This window comes from Lynx rufus, unplaced genomic scaffold (assembly GCF_022079265.1).
Source record: "Lynx rufus isolate CCGP_SWC_20201006 ecotype Redwood Valley unplaced genomic scaffold, mLynRuf1.p SCAF_37, whole genome shotgun sequence".
Taxonomy (NCBI): Eukaryota; Metazoa; Chordata; class Mammalia; order Carnivora; family Felidae; genus Lynx; species Lynx rufus.
In genome coordinates, this window is record NW_025814853.1 from 1,084,275 (window position 1) to 1,096,808 (window position 12,534).

At 62.7% G+C, this 12,534-nt stretch overlaps 1 long non-coding RNA gene across 1 annotated transcript; it reads left to right on the forward strand.

Annotated features, from left to right (window-relative positions):
* The first annotated feature begins 5,777 nt into the window (after positions 1-5,777).
* LOC124522530 (uncharacterized) lies at positions 5,778-12,311 on the forward strand. Its single transcript, XR_006964801.1, has 3 exons — positions 5,778-5,805; positions 8,207-8,403; positions 12,145-12,311. It is a non-coding gene; the product is annotated as an uncharacterized LOC124522530 (long non-coding RNA).
* Positions 12,312-12,534: the final 223 nt, after the last annotated feature.

A 12,534-nucleotide genomic window follows, 5' to 3' on the forward strand; every position in this document is an offset into this window, starting at 1 on the left:
GCTGTGGCTGTGTACGGGCTTGCTGGCGGGCTATTTGGGGTTTCCAGCAACATTCACCCACAGTTCGAGGTTGTACCACCCAGGCGTGGGAACCACCGCAGCAGCACGGGACAGGTCCCAGACTGAGGCTCCCTCCCTCTTCTCCAGACATCCCCATCAGGGGCCACACCTGCGATCAGATCCCCCCCCCTCCCTACCAGGAGGTTAAAATCCCTCTCCCGGTGGGTGAGGGGACTGGCCAGAAGTGGGGAGGGAGAATACAAACAGAGCAATCCGCAGGAGACCCGGCTCTGGGGTCTCTGGCACAGGCAGGAGCCCAGATGGCCGTGGCTGATGGGCTATCCAGGGGCTCGCACCAACCTCTCCACCCAAAGAGACCTCCTGCAGCCCCCTCCCACCCTCAACGGTCTGATTCCACCTAACGGGCCCAATCCCGCGGCTTGTCACCGCGAGCAGCACACGCCGTGACGTCTGGGAGCAGGGCCGGTACAGAGACGGCGGAGAGAGGTGACAGCGACGCTTCTCACCTCTCCCTCCCGCCGCCCGGCTGGCCCCAGGCTGCCCGCTCGGGCCCCGATCCCGTGGGTCCTCGCGGCCACCGCTCCCGGCCTCCCCGCCGCCCCAGCCACACGCAGCTCCCAACACGCGAGCTCCAGACTGGGACCTTGGCCGGGCCTGGCGCCTAGGGGGTCGGAGGAATGGGGCGCGGAATCTCAGATGACCGCGAGACGGGCCAGGCCTCGGGAGACAGCCGGAGGACCCCAAGCCCCAAATCACAGCCCAGGTCTCTTTCCTCCCCAACGCCCGCCCACCAGGCGTTCGGCTCGGTTTCTCGGGATCCTGGGCCTTTGCTCACACTCGACACAGACTCGCTCACGTTATTATTATTATTTTTTAAACAAAAGCAATTAGATTTCAATCCCGGCTCATTTGCATCTGCACCTCGGAAACAGTGCGGGGAGTAGGAGGGAGGGGGGCGGCGGGAGGAAAGAAGGGGGAAGCCTGGCGGCGGCGGGCGACTCCTTCCCAGCGCCACAGCTGGCCCGAGCTGCCATGACGCCGACCACATCTGGCCCGGCCGCGCGGCCGCCGCGGCCCTCTCCCGCCCGCGCTCGGAGCCCGCGCGCCGCGGCCCGCTCGGCGGCGCGCTCATCGATCGCCGGGGCCGCGGCCGGGCGAGCGGAGAACAAGGTATAGCCTGTATTTAGGTTCCTGCCCTTATATGGCGATGTGCGCGAGCGCCCGCCGAGCGGCCTCACCATATAAGGGCACGCGGCGGGCGCCGGGCTGAGCTGGTGCGCGCTCATTGGCCCGCGCGTCTCTCGGCAACCGGCTCTCACGAGTGGAAACGAGCCAGCCGCCCCCGCCCGCTCCCCGCCCGCTCCCCGCCCCCTCCCTTTCTTTCTCCCCCGGCATCCCCGCCTCTCGCCTCGGCACCCCCCCCTTGCCTACCCCCGTTTTTGCCTGCACCCTCTCCCCAAGTTTTCTTCGCGCCGTTGTCCCCCTCCCCCTCCGCCTCGCTGTCATTCTCTCCCTCCCGTTCGGCCTGTCCTCGCCCCCTCCGCGCAAGCTCCCACATCACACCCCACGCACCCCCTCCCCAAACCCAGCGGACGGCGGCTGAGGAGCCGGAAGGCCCGGATGCGGGAGGAGCGCTGGAGGCCGGGGGTGTGTGCGCGTCGCTGCTGCAGTAGCCGCCGCAGCATCAGGTCCACGGCGTGCACGCACAGGGCTCTGGGAACAGTACGAGTCTCCCCCCAACACAGGCACACACTCACCTCCCCCGCCCCAAAGGTAATCGGAGCAATTAGCTGCCAAAGAAATGTGCTTGCGGGGCTAGGGATGTGCTTAACCACAAACAGCCCTAGGTACCACCAAATTACCATTTCCCTGGGTTTCCCTTCGGGCTGGATCTCTGAATGCAATCAGAATAATGATAAATCGATGTCTCATTTAAAGGTTACTTCAAAAACCTGCCAATTGTTGAGGGGAAATGGGAAGGGGAAAAAAAAAAAAAAAAAAAAAACAACCACCCTGCGTGCGGGAGGGAAAATACTCCAAAGGAGCCATCCTTGGGTTTCCAGGCAGCCTGCAGCGGAGCGGTAGTTGCCGGATGCAGGTCAGGTGCCCAGCTCTGGGCCCACCCGTGGGGTGGGGAGCCCGCGGAGGCAGAAGACGTCACTGTTCCTCTGGGCATGAGGCTCCCGTTCGCCTCAAATTCAGGGAGCGACGGCGCAGCGGTTCCGGGGGCGCCCCTCGCCCCCTCCCTCCCGCTCAGAGGCGCGCGCACGCGCGCGCACGCACGCACAGGTGTCCGGCTGACCCCTCCTGGACAGTCGCCAGTGCCGCAGCGCCTGTCCTCCCAGTGACGCCGCGGAGGCCGGAGGCACCCCTTGGGGATCCTCTCCTGTCCCCAGGGGACCCAAAGAGGAAAGCTAAGACAATGGGTACCCTAGCGCCCTGGGGACTTCGCCTGTGACCGAGCTCGCCTCTAGGGCAGCCGCCTCGAGGAGGCGCGGAGCGATGCCCCCTACTGGGAAGCCTGCGCCTGGAACACGGCGCAGGTGGGGGTCGCCCAGGAGGCCGGCTCGGGTGGGGGATGGGGAACGGGGCGCGACGACACGACCTGCCGGACCTCCGCTCCGTCTCGGGCATCCTCCACTGCCCTCGCTCTCCTTTCCTTTCAAAGCTCAAATCTCCCAACCCGGCCCCTCCTGGGGAAAGGTGGCGGAAACGGGCACTGCCAGGGAATGCGGGTGCGAGATTAGGAGGGCGCTGCCTGCTGGATCGAGTTAGCTTCGGCCGCCTCCTCCTCGCTGTTTCTGCGGAAGGAAGCTCTGCGGCCGCAGCAGCCCTTGGTGCCAGCGTATATCCCTCCCTGACCTTGGCTGAGATATGCTGCCGCGGTGTTTTGCCTAACAGAAAGCACGGTTCCCCTCCCGCGAGGGGACTGAAGATGCCCTTGGGGCAGAGAGTTTGCCTAGGTCTGCTCCCGGTGCCCGACCTGTGTGCCGTGGAGACCTGTCTGAGCACCGGAAAATCCGTGGACGCCCGGGCACCGCCTCTCGACGCCCCTGCATAGCCCATCCCTGCCCCGCGCCTGCTCGCGCCCATTTAGCCAGGCCATTTATATTAAATCCCCACTCCCAGGTTTCTGTGTGCTTAGGTACATGGAGACCTTCGTCCAGCGGGGGGATGGGGGGGTGCAGGTGCCCAGGTGTCCCCCCGACTTCTCCCGGCACAGGGGCGTGCCTCCTTGAGTGTGCCTCTTCTCTACTCTTAACCCCCAAGAGCAGAAGCCCCTCTCAAATCTGGGAACACCTTTACCTGACCTGTTGGCTCCTGGTCTCTGCCCTCTCATTTACTGAATTTGAGTTTTCCAGCCAGTGGTAGTGAAATCGCTGGAGTGGAGAACGCAGTTGGCGGGAGGGGTGAGAGGGAAACTTGCAGGAAGGGAAAAATTAAAACCCCAAACTTACAGACACACCTCTCCCCGGGGCGGGCCTGGCCGCTTTGGGCCTGGGTTTCTCCGGATTGGGGAGGGGGGGGGGCTACGGACCCGCTCTACCTCACGAAGCGGTCCCGATTCCAGAGTCCGACCTCACCCACGGGCCCTCTATTTGCACTTTTCGTTTATTTCTCAGGAACCCCGAGCCTGGGGTTCCGGGGGGGGGGTGCAATTTCCTCCCCGCTCTGGTGCGCTCCTCGGTCCTGTCCTGAATTCACGCTGGGGTCTCCCCCGCGCCCTGGGCGCCCTTCTCCACAGCCCCGGGCTCCCCTTGGCGCCCAAAGAAGCGTGCTTGGGCCCGGGTGCCAGGGAGCTGCAGGGTGGCCGCGGGCGCCTGCACTGCGCGAGCTGCTCCCGGCCGGGCGGAGGCGGGGGTCGGGGAGCGGCTCCCTGCGGAGAGGAGGGTGGGCGCGCGGCACCTGCTGAGCACCGCCGCCGCTGCAGTTCATGGCGCCGGAGGATCCACCCGGATCTTCTCCGCGGAGTTCCGGGCTTGGGTCGTTTTGTAGTCGGCACGCACACGGCTTTTAATTTAATTTTCATTTTTCTGCCGGGGGCGTCAGGGAGGGCCAGCTCGGCCGCAGCGCCCGGGTGGGGGGGGTTGGGGGTGGGGGTGAGGACAGTGATATCTACACGGGTGGGGGCGGCACGCGGTCACGGAGGTCAACAGCCCATTAGCATTTCCCCACCCGGGAGCCGCGACCTCGTGAGGGCTCGGGGCTCGCAGGGAGGGGGACGGGCCGAGAGCGCCCTCGCTGCCGAGTCCTCCGGCCACCCCCCCCACCCCACCCCACTTTGCGCCCCCTCCGCCCGCAGGTAACCGCCCCTCCCCCTCCCCCTCCCCGCTCGCCCCCGCTCCGGCCCCTGCTCCCCCGGTGCCCGCCGGGGTCCCGGCGCCCGGGCGGAGAGTCCCCGGGCGAGGGAAAGGGAGCGGGGCTGCGGGTGGGCTGCGGCGCGCGCCCCCCGCCCGTGGCAGCGTGGCGACTGGCGCCGCTTTGGCAGCCATTTTCTGCAGCTGCCGCGGCCGGGGCTCGGCGGAGTGAGGCGCAGGCTGCCGCCGCCACACAGCGGCGGCGGGGCCGGAGGGGCGCGGGGCGGCCGGCGCGGGGGCGGGGGGGGGGCGGCCCGCGGCCGGGGCGGGGGCGGGGGCGCGCGGGGGGCGCCGGCGCCGCGCGCCCCTCCCCCCGCTGCAGTGCAGGCAGAGCGGGGCCGCTCCGCGTGGCGAGCGCCCGCGATCCCACCCTTTCCCCGCCATCTTGTACCCGGGCTGGCGCCTTCCCAAAGCCGAGCTGCCGCAGACAAAGCCCGGCCCGGGCCCACGGGGGGCCCCTGCAGCCCACCGGGCAGGGCGGCCCGGGGGCCCCCGGGGTACCCCCCTCCCGCTCTCGCCCCACCCCTCTCGGGGGTCCGGAGTGCTCCCCACCCCGAGGGGGCTCCGCGTGCGACGGCCACTCGCCCGGCCCCGGCGGCTCGGCCGGGACCACCCCCCCCCTTCCACGCCGGTCGCAGGGCTGGACCCGAGCCCACGCTGCAGCCCACCCTGGTTGCGGGAAGGGGGGGGGTCCCCCGCGGGCGCGGCGGTGATGAGGGCTGGGCGCCCTCCTAGCTCCCAGTTCTTCTCTCTTCAGATTGGGTTGGTTGGAGGGGGGGGGTGTCACTAAGTCAGGAGCCCCCACGGCCCCCGCGTAGTGCCAAGCTCATGCCCCCATCTTTCCACCCAGGAACCTCAAAGAAGACCGCAGCATGGGCGGCTCTCGAGACCCCCCTAGCTGCCCGGCAGCTGCTGCGAACGGGAAATTTGGCACTCCATTTTCTGGGATGGCAGCGCTGTCTCGCTCCAATCCCCCCAGCTTGCTCAGCCCCTTCTCTCCACGCCCCTGCACCAAACCCCTAGGTTTGGGGGTGGGGGGAGGGAAGTGTGTGGGAGCGGGAGGCACCCCTTCTCAGCCCAGGGAGCGCAGGAGAACCTGGCGCCTGCCAGCCTCCGCCATCAGTGCCACGCTTCTGCATGGTAGAGAGTTTGAAGACTCCATTTTCCCATCGCGGAGTCCCCAGCGCCTGGGAGTGGGATGGGGGTGCCCACGCCCCCCCACAGCTAGTTGGGTTTCCTCGAGACTGCTCAACCCTCTGAGAGCACATGGCCACCGGCTCTGGCACCCTCCTTTCCCCTTGCACCGACCCTAGAGGGAGTCCCCACGTCGCCGTCCACCTAGACTTCTGAGAGTGATTGGAAGGGCCAGCGGGAGATGAGGAAACTGAGGCTGGGACAAGGGAGTGACTGGTGCAGGGTCATTCAGGTTAGTGGTAAAGCTGGACGCTTCTTCACACTCCTTTCCCCTCCTCTTATGTCTTTCAAATACGACGATCAAAGCCCAGGCTCGCTATGGACGGGAGCTCACTCCTCCAGGCGCTCTTGGCCAACTCCGGGCTGTGGCCGGGAGGGGGTTGGGTACCACCAGCGGGGCGAGGAGCGGCCAGTGTGCTGGTTCATCCCGGAAAACCGGGTTTCCCTAACTGGATGCCTGCTGTTCCCCCACCCCCACCCCTCGGGGTCGCCTTCGAGGGTGGAAAACAAAGCGTCCCGGGGTGGCCTCTCTGACGCGGCTGGCGGGGTTCAGTCCTCCCCCACCAACGCCTGCCAGCCTGCGTGGATTCCGAGCCCGGCTCCGGAAACCAGTCTGACCACTTCGCCCATTTCCCAAACCTCCCCGGGCGTTGGGCGGCCGCCTCCCAGGGTGGGGTGAGCGCGGCTCGGCCGCAGCCTCGGCTGCCCCTGCGATGAATGGAGGCAAAGGGACACTCCCGCCCGCGCACTGCGGGCCTTCTGGCCGCTCCCCACTCGGTCTCCCCGTCGCAAAACCCGATGGTTGGAAGGAAGCTCCGCTCTCGGGCCACAGCGCTTCTCACCCGCGGGGCCAACCGCGGCGGCCCCGATGACCCCTCCAAGAGCCACCCCGTGACCTCGCCCTGTGCGCGTCGTCTGAGACGCTGGCTGCCCTGGGGGCGCTTACAGTCTGGTTGGGACACTGAGCTGAGATCCAGCATCAAGTGTCGGGCCATTAGAACGTTGGCTGCTGCGTGGGGACGCAGAGTATTGTCTCATGGGACCGAGGCCGCAGAGGAGGGACGGACCTCGAGGGGACCGCGGGCGGGAGAGGCCGGAGCAGCCCCGCCCTGGTGGCCAGGTGGGCACGTGGCGCCGCCGCCCACCTTGCGCACGTGTTTCGAAGGCTCCGCGAGGAATTCACCAGGTCTCCCCAGGAAAGCGGCTGCGCCCCCACGTCCTGCCCGAGGCTCCTGTCGACGGGAAGCCCCTAAAGGGCAGGGCGAGCGGCTCCGCTCCCGCCCACCATGTGGCGCCCGCGCTCGGTGCGCTCTGGCTGACCCTGCCCCCCCCCCCGGGGGGCGGTGGCGCGTGGCCCGGCGGGCTGTGGTCTCCGCCAGGTGCGGACCTGCGCTGCAGAGGCCATGGGGACGAGGAGGGAAAGTGGCCGGCCGCCAGCGTCGCCGAGCAGGGGGCTTAGGAAGGGCCGGCAGGCACGCGGGGCGGAGGGGACGCTGCGACTCCTCATGCGGGGCTGGTGGGGCCAGCTTTGCGGAGTCAGCAGGGCCAGTGCGCGGGCCGGTGCGCCCCTTCGCCGAGCCCCGCCTCCTTCCCATCCCTACATCGCTTTCTGGGGGGGATGAGGCAGGGCAGGCAGCACCCACAGGCAGAGCTGGGGTTGTGCTTGGGTTTATCCTCCCGGATCAGCCCACCCCTCCCTGCGCCGTTATAGTTCCCTTCCCCCACAGCAGTTAACCTGGGGTGGGGGCAGAGGAGACTCGTCGGCCCTTGGAGGACCTCCCCCTCCTCTCGACCCTCCTAGTGGCTTTGCTTATTAGGCCGGGTTGAAAGGTGTTAAAAACGCAGGTGGGAGAGGGATGGGGCGGTAGCAGGAATACGAAAAAAGGAATACGAAAAAAGTACTACTATTCTTTCAACCCGAGCTAAGTAGAGGCTGTTTTCCTTATGAAAGGGGGAGGGGGGGTGGATGAAGTGGTTTCAGAGGAGCGAAGGGGGAGGGCACAGTTAACAGACTGTGGCAGAATGGGGCTGGGGGTCCGCCTGGCTGGCTGGGGAACCCTCCCGCCCAGGCTGTCCCCCCAGAGCTCCCAGCACTTGGAGCCCTGCCCCAAGGGCAAAGCCCAGATGAAACCGAGGAAGTGGCAGGGAAGGTAGGCTTAGAAATGGTTGAGGAGGAGCAGACCACAATCAGCACCACCCTAGACGGGGCAGGCGGATACCTACCTGGGATGCCTGGGCCTAGGATCTTCCCTAGGATCTTGGGAAATTGTCAGCCGAATTCCTGCTTCGGTCAGAGGTGACCCGGATGTCATCTGGGGCCTCCACCTGCAAGATTCCAGGGAACAGAGAAAACAGAAGCATGGCCCACAGCTGGGTTTGAACCCCAGCTCGGCTAGTGCTGGGTTTCTGCAGGCCTCCTGGTGTTCCTTGTGTGTGCAATGGGGCCATACGGGACTCTGTGAAATAGCACACAGTGTGCCTGGAAAGCACTTAGTAGGTGACCAGATCCAAGCAGCAGCCGGAGGAGCGCCTTTACTCTCTCTTATAGTGTCAGTGTCCTTACGGTGTTCTTGGGCGTTGTGATCATGGAAAAGCTCCTGTAAATGCCCCTTCTGTCCCTCCCGCTGTTCTAGACCCTGCACGGAGGACGTGAAGAAGGTGCCTACAAAGTCCTGTGGGTCACCAGTGTGCGAATGGCAGAAGTAGGAAAGCGGGGTCTCGGAGAACCGGACCATCCTCTCTCTCCTCTCCTTGGGGACCCAGATTGTGCTCCTTCTGGGAGGTACATCAAGGCCATCCACTCCAGCCTGCTCACCTGCTTGCCCTCCAGGTAATGGGATGCCCCGTGAGACCTTCCTTGGGGCAGCAGGCAAAGGAAAGAGGGGCAAAATCCAAATGGGTACGGGAGAGAACTTAGTGTCATTCACCAACCGTCTGAGGTTGCCGTTAGCCCCAGGGGCTACTGGTTAGAGAGGAGGGCATTCTGGGGCGTGTGTAGCAGAACCCCGAAGAGAGGGCCAGAAGGTGGGGGGAGAAGGAAGGCCCCCACAGCAGCCCCTCTTAGCACCACCCTCTGCACAGTGGGATGCTGGTCAGTTCCCGACGCCATGCTGGTGATCTGGCCTCCGACAAATTTTTTCCATTCGCCCTCTCCATAGCCATCCATCCGTCCACCCTCGTACCGCTTCGGGATTTTTTAGGACTGGCAGCTCAGGCGGCTGAGGATGTAACCAAAGCTTGAGCGTGAATGGAGTAGCCATGGAAATAGAACTACCAGGAGTCTTAAGATGTGGAAGAACGATCCTCTCATCCGCTCGCTCGCGGTTGCGGGAGAGAAAAGGCTGCAAAGACACCCAGGCGTGAAGAGGGGGCGTTAATTGCCGGGTCTAAAGGGCAGATGTGGTTAACCCGCAGCCTCTCATTCTGGAGGCTGCCCCACAGGGGCCTCCAGAGGGCCGAGCCAGTCCTGGGAAAAGCCAGGGCATTGGGGTCTCCAGCGGAACCCGACCGGTCCCGTCCCGCATCGAGCTGACCCCTCCTGCCCCGTCTGCTGGGAGGACCAACCCCAAAGTGGGGGCCACGGGCAGAAGGGCTGTTCCCTCGTGGTCGTGGATGCTTCACCAGCTAAAGTGCGGGGCCCGAGCGTCCTTGCCATTCACCTGTAAGAGGAGGGAGTGGTGTCCTGGAGTCTTTTCAAGGCCCGTGCCAGCTTCGTCCTTGTGGTGACTCTGTGGCCCCAAGGGCTGCTCACTTCGTGGGCTTCATCTCAGTTCACAGCTGGTGCCTCTGGTGTACGGGTGGTTACACTATGCCGCCTCTTCTCTGGGGGGACAGACGTCTTAGCCAGACACTCTTTGTGTCCCGACAGCAATGATGGCAGTGGTGAGACTCCGTGGTCCGGGGCCCAGGCTACCTGGATCCGAGCCCCAGCCCCCCTACTCACTAGCTCTGTGATCCCAGGCCAGGTACTTGACCTCTCAAAGCATCCATTACCTCCTGGGGGTGATAATAGTTTGTACTCCATCCGGTTATTGGGAGGATTAAAAGAGACCAATCATCCATCTAAAGGCTTTTCCATAGAGCCTGGCTCAGTGAACATTCTATAACTGTGAGTTACTGTCATTATCAGGTCATGGGGGCACCAGGCAGCGGTGTTTATCCAGGGGCTGGGGTCACTTTGGGCATCTCTTCTGAATTCAAGCTGATGATGAAAATTATCAGAGAGAGAGAAAGAAAACAAAATACCTCACAAGCTGGGACAAAAACGATCCCGTTGGCAGCTGAGAGAAGAGTTGAGACAAAGAACCGAATCCAGTAACTACAGACTGGTTATGGCAGCGAGAGAGGGAGGGACGCCTCCCCCGCCTCCCGCTTCCGTGAGCAGGTAGGGAATCACACAGGGATACCTGTAGGGCAACATAGAGCCCATGGCCGTGGCCTGCAATTCTGGACGTGTTCTCCGTCAGCCTGGTGGAGGCTTCTCACCCTAACTGGGGGCGAACTGGGGCTCAGAGACCTCAGGGAGGGCTCTTCTGCACCAAGGCTGATTTCTGGGCAGCTGCATGCCTGGGACTGGAACCATCTCGTGGCTGCCTTTGGCTCAGCGCAAGGTGGGGAAAGGCAAAAGGGCTCCTGAAGCTGGGCTTCCAAAGGTCCAGGGAGAGGGAGCCCGCCAGCTCCGCCCTGGGGAAGAGAGAAGTGAGAGGCCCTTGGCTGCCAAGTGTGCGAGGTGCTTCAGGAAGCATTATTTATAGATCTGACTGTTTGCCCACTCTTATCTTGAGGATGGGAATTCGGGACACTCGGTCACAGGTTGGTTTCTGCCCTTGTCAGCAGTCATTCAAAATGGCAAATCCCCACACCCGCCGCACGAGGCATGGACGAGACAAAGAGACAGCTTATCTGCAGGAGACCCAGCTGGTCCAGATTCGGAGGCACAGTTCTCTCCAGCCAGCTGGGGAGGCGGCTGGAGCAGACCAGGAGATCGCCTCTTATGTTTTAAATGTCAATATGGTCCCTACTTGCTGACTTGCCAAGATTTGATCAGCTAAATTGGCCCGCGCAGCGTGTTCCCCTGCAATGCACGGGGTACATTTAGATCTTTCGACAACGTCACAGGGGAAGCTACGAAGCGGCCGACAGACAGCCGTAAACACGTTTCAGTGGCTGTGGTTAGGCAGCCTTTCTTCAACACCTTCTGAGCTGCGTCCTGTCTCTTTGGGACTTGAATTTCAATACAGTTAGTTGTCTCCTTGGGCCCCAATTAGGTTGGGGAAGGGACCAGCTCCATTTGGGATGCCAGGGTCATCTCTGATGAGCTTTTCAGCGTGCTGTGATCCCAAGTAAGGCCGGCTTTTGAGTTCAGGCCTCATTGGGGTCTTCCCAGTGTTTTGAGTGTCATATGTGCTAGGGAAGAAACCAAATTATGAGCTAAACTCACCTAAACTATGAGAGGTTTTCACTCACTCACTCACTCACTCACTCACTCACTTTCCACTCAAAACTTGGTGGACAGGGCAACATTTCTTGCCTGTTTTCTGTTGACCTTGCGTCTCTCCCATTTCTGGGAGGCGAGGGAGAAAACAGAGAGGTGTGGTTCTTTTCTAGAATGTTCTGTGACCGGGATAGGAATATCCGGGTCAGCATGAGGAGGGCCATCTGGGGGGCCTAGGGATGCTTTACTTCTGGAATATCTTCACAAGACGGATGACTAAGGATTTCTGGGGCCCATGCAGTCTTGGAGCTGGCCCCCTGCTTGGCCCAGCAGCCTGCCCAAGTTCACAGAACTCCTGAGTTGTCAGATCTGCAGGTAGAGGCTGGGAGACCTCAGCTCTAGCTCGGAGCCCTGCTCAGAACACTGAGTAAAGCCAAATCTCTCTGTCTCTCTGTCTCTGTCTCTGTCTCTGTCTGTCTCTCTCTCTCACAAACACACACACACACACACACACACACACACACGGCAGACATGTCGACAAATCAATAGGAAGGAAAAACAGGGTAATATGATGAAGTCATGGGTCAGGAAAGGGGATATTTAGGGAACCCAAGTGTAAGAGCAGGCCAGCCTCGGGGCGCTCTGGGGGACACAGCCCCCAGCCCAGGGCACAGAACTGGTGAGCACAGAGCGGCTCACACACGGGGCCTCGTTTGCCTGCTGACCTAACCTTTCTTGTTGCATCCTTCCTCCTCGCGTGGCCAAAGGGCAAGGGTGGGCTTTGCTGTGTGTTGTGAGGGACCAGCTGAGCTGGAGATAGCTGGTACCTCCTGGTGCAGGGCAAGGGGCAGCTGTGGGCCCACCCTCCTGCACCCCCACTCACTCGTGTTGAGGTCACGGGGTGAAGGGTTGGAAAAACAGGCCTTCAAGTAGGCGGCGAGGGACGGGTCAAGTCGTCCAGATGTTCTCAGCTGCTGGAGGGCTGGTTCCCAGGCTGCTTCTCAGCCCCACGAAAAGGCCCCAGAGCCAGCCAGCACCTGTCCCCCACCTCAACAGGGAGCCTCCAGGCACCTCTTCTGATTGTTTGTTCATATTTAAATTTTTTAATTGTTTTTTGAAAGGTTTTTATTTATTTAGGTCATCTCGACACCCAACGTGGGGCTTGAACTCGCCAACACCAAGATCCAGATTTGCATGTTCCTCCGACTGGACTGAGCCAGCCAGCGGCCCAAAGCACCTCTTTTAAAATACCAACTTGGGGGGCGCCTGGGTGGCGCAGTCGGTTAAGCGTCCGACTTCAGCCAGGTCACGATCTTGCGGTCTGTGAGTTCGAGCCCCGCGTCAGGCTCTGGGCTGATGGCTCAGAGCCTGGAGCCTGTTTCCGATTCTGTGTCTCCCTCTCTCTCTGCCCCTCGCCCGTTCATGCTCTGTCTCTCTCTGTCCCCAAAATAAATAAATGTTGAGAAAAAAAAAATTAAAAAAAAAATACCAACTTGGGGGCGCCTGGGTGGCTCAGTCGGTTAAGCG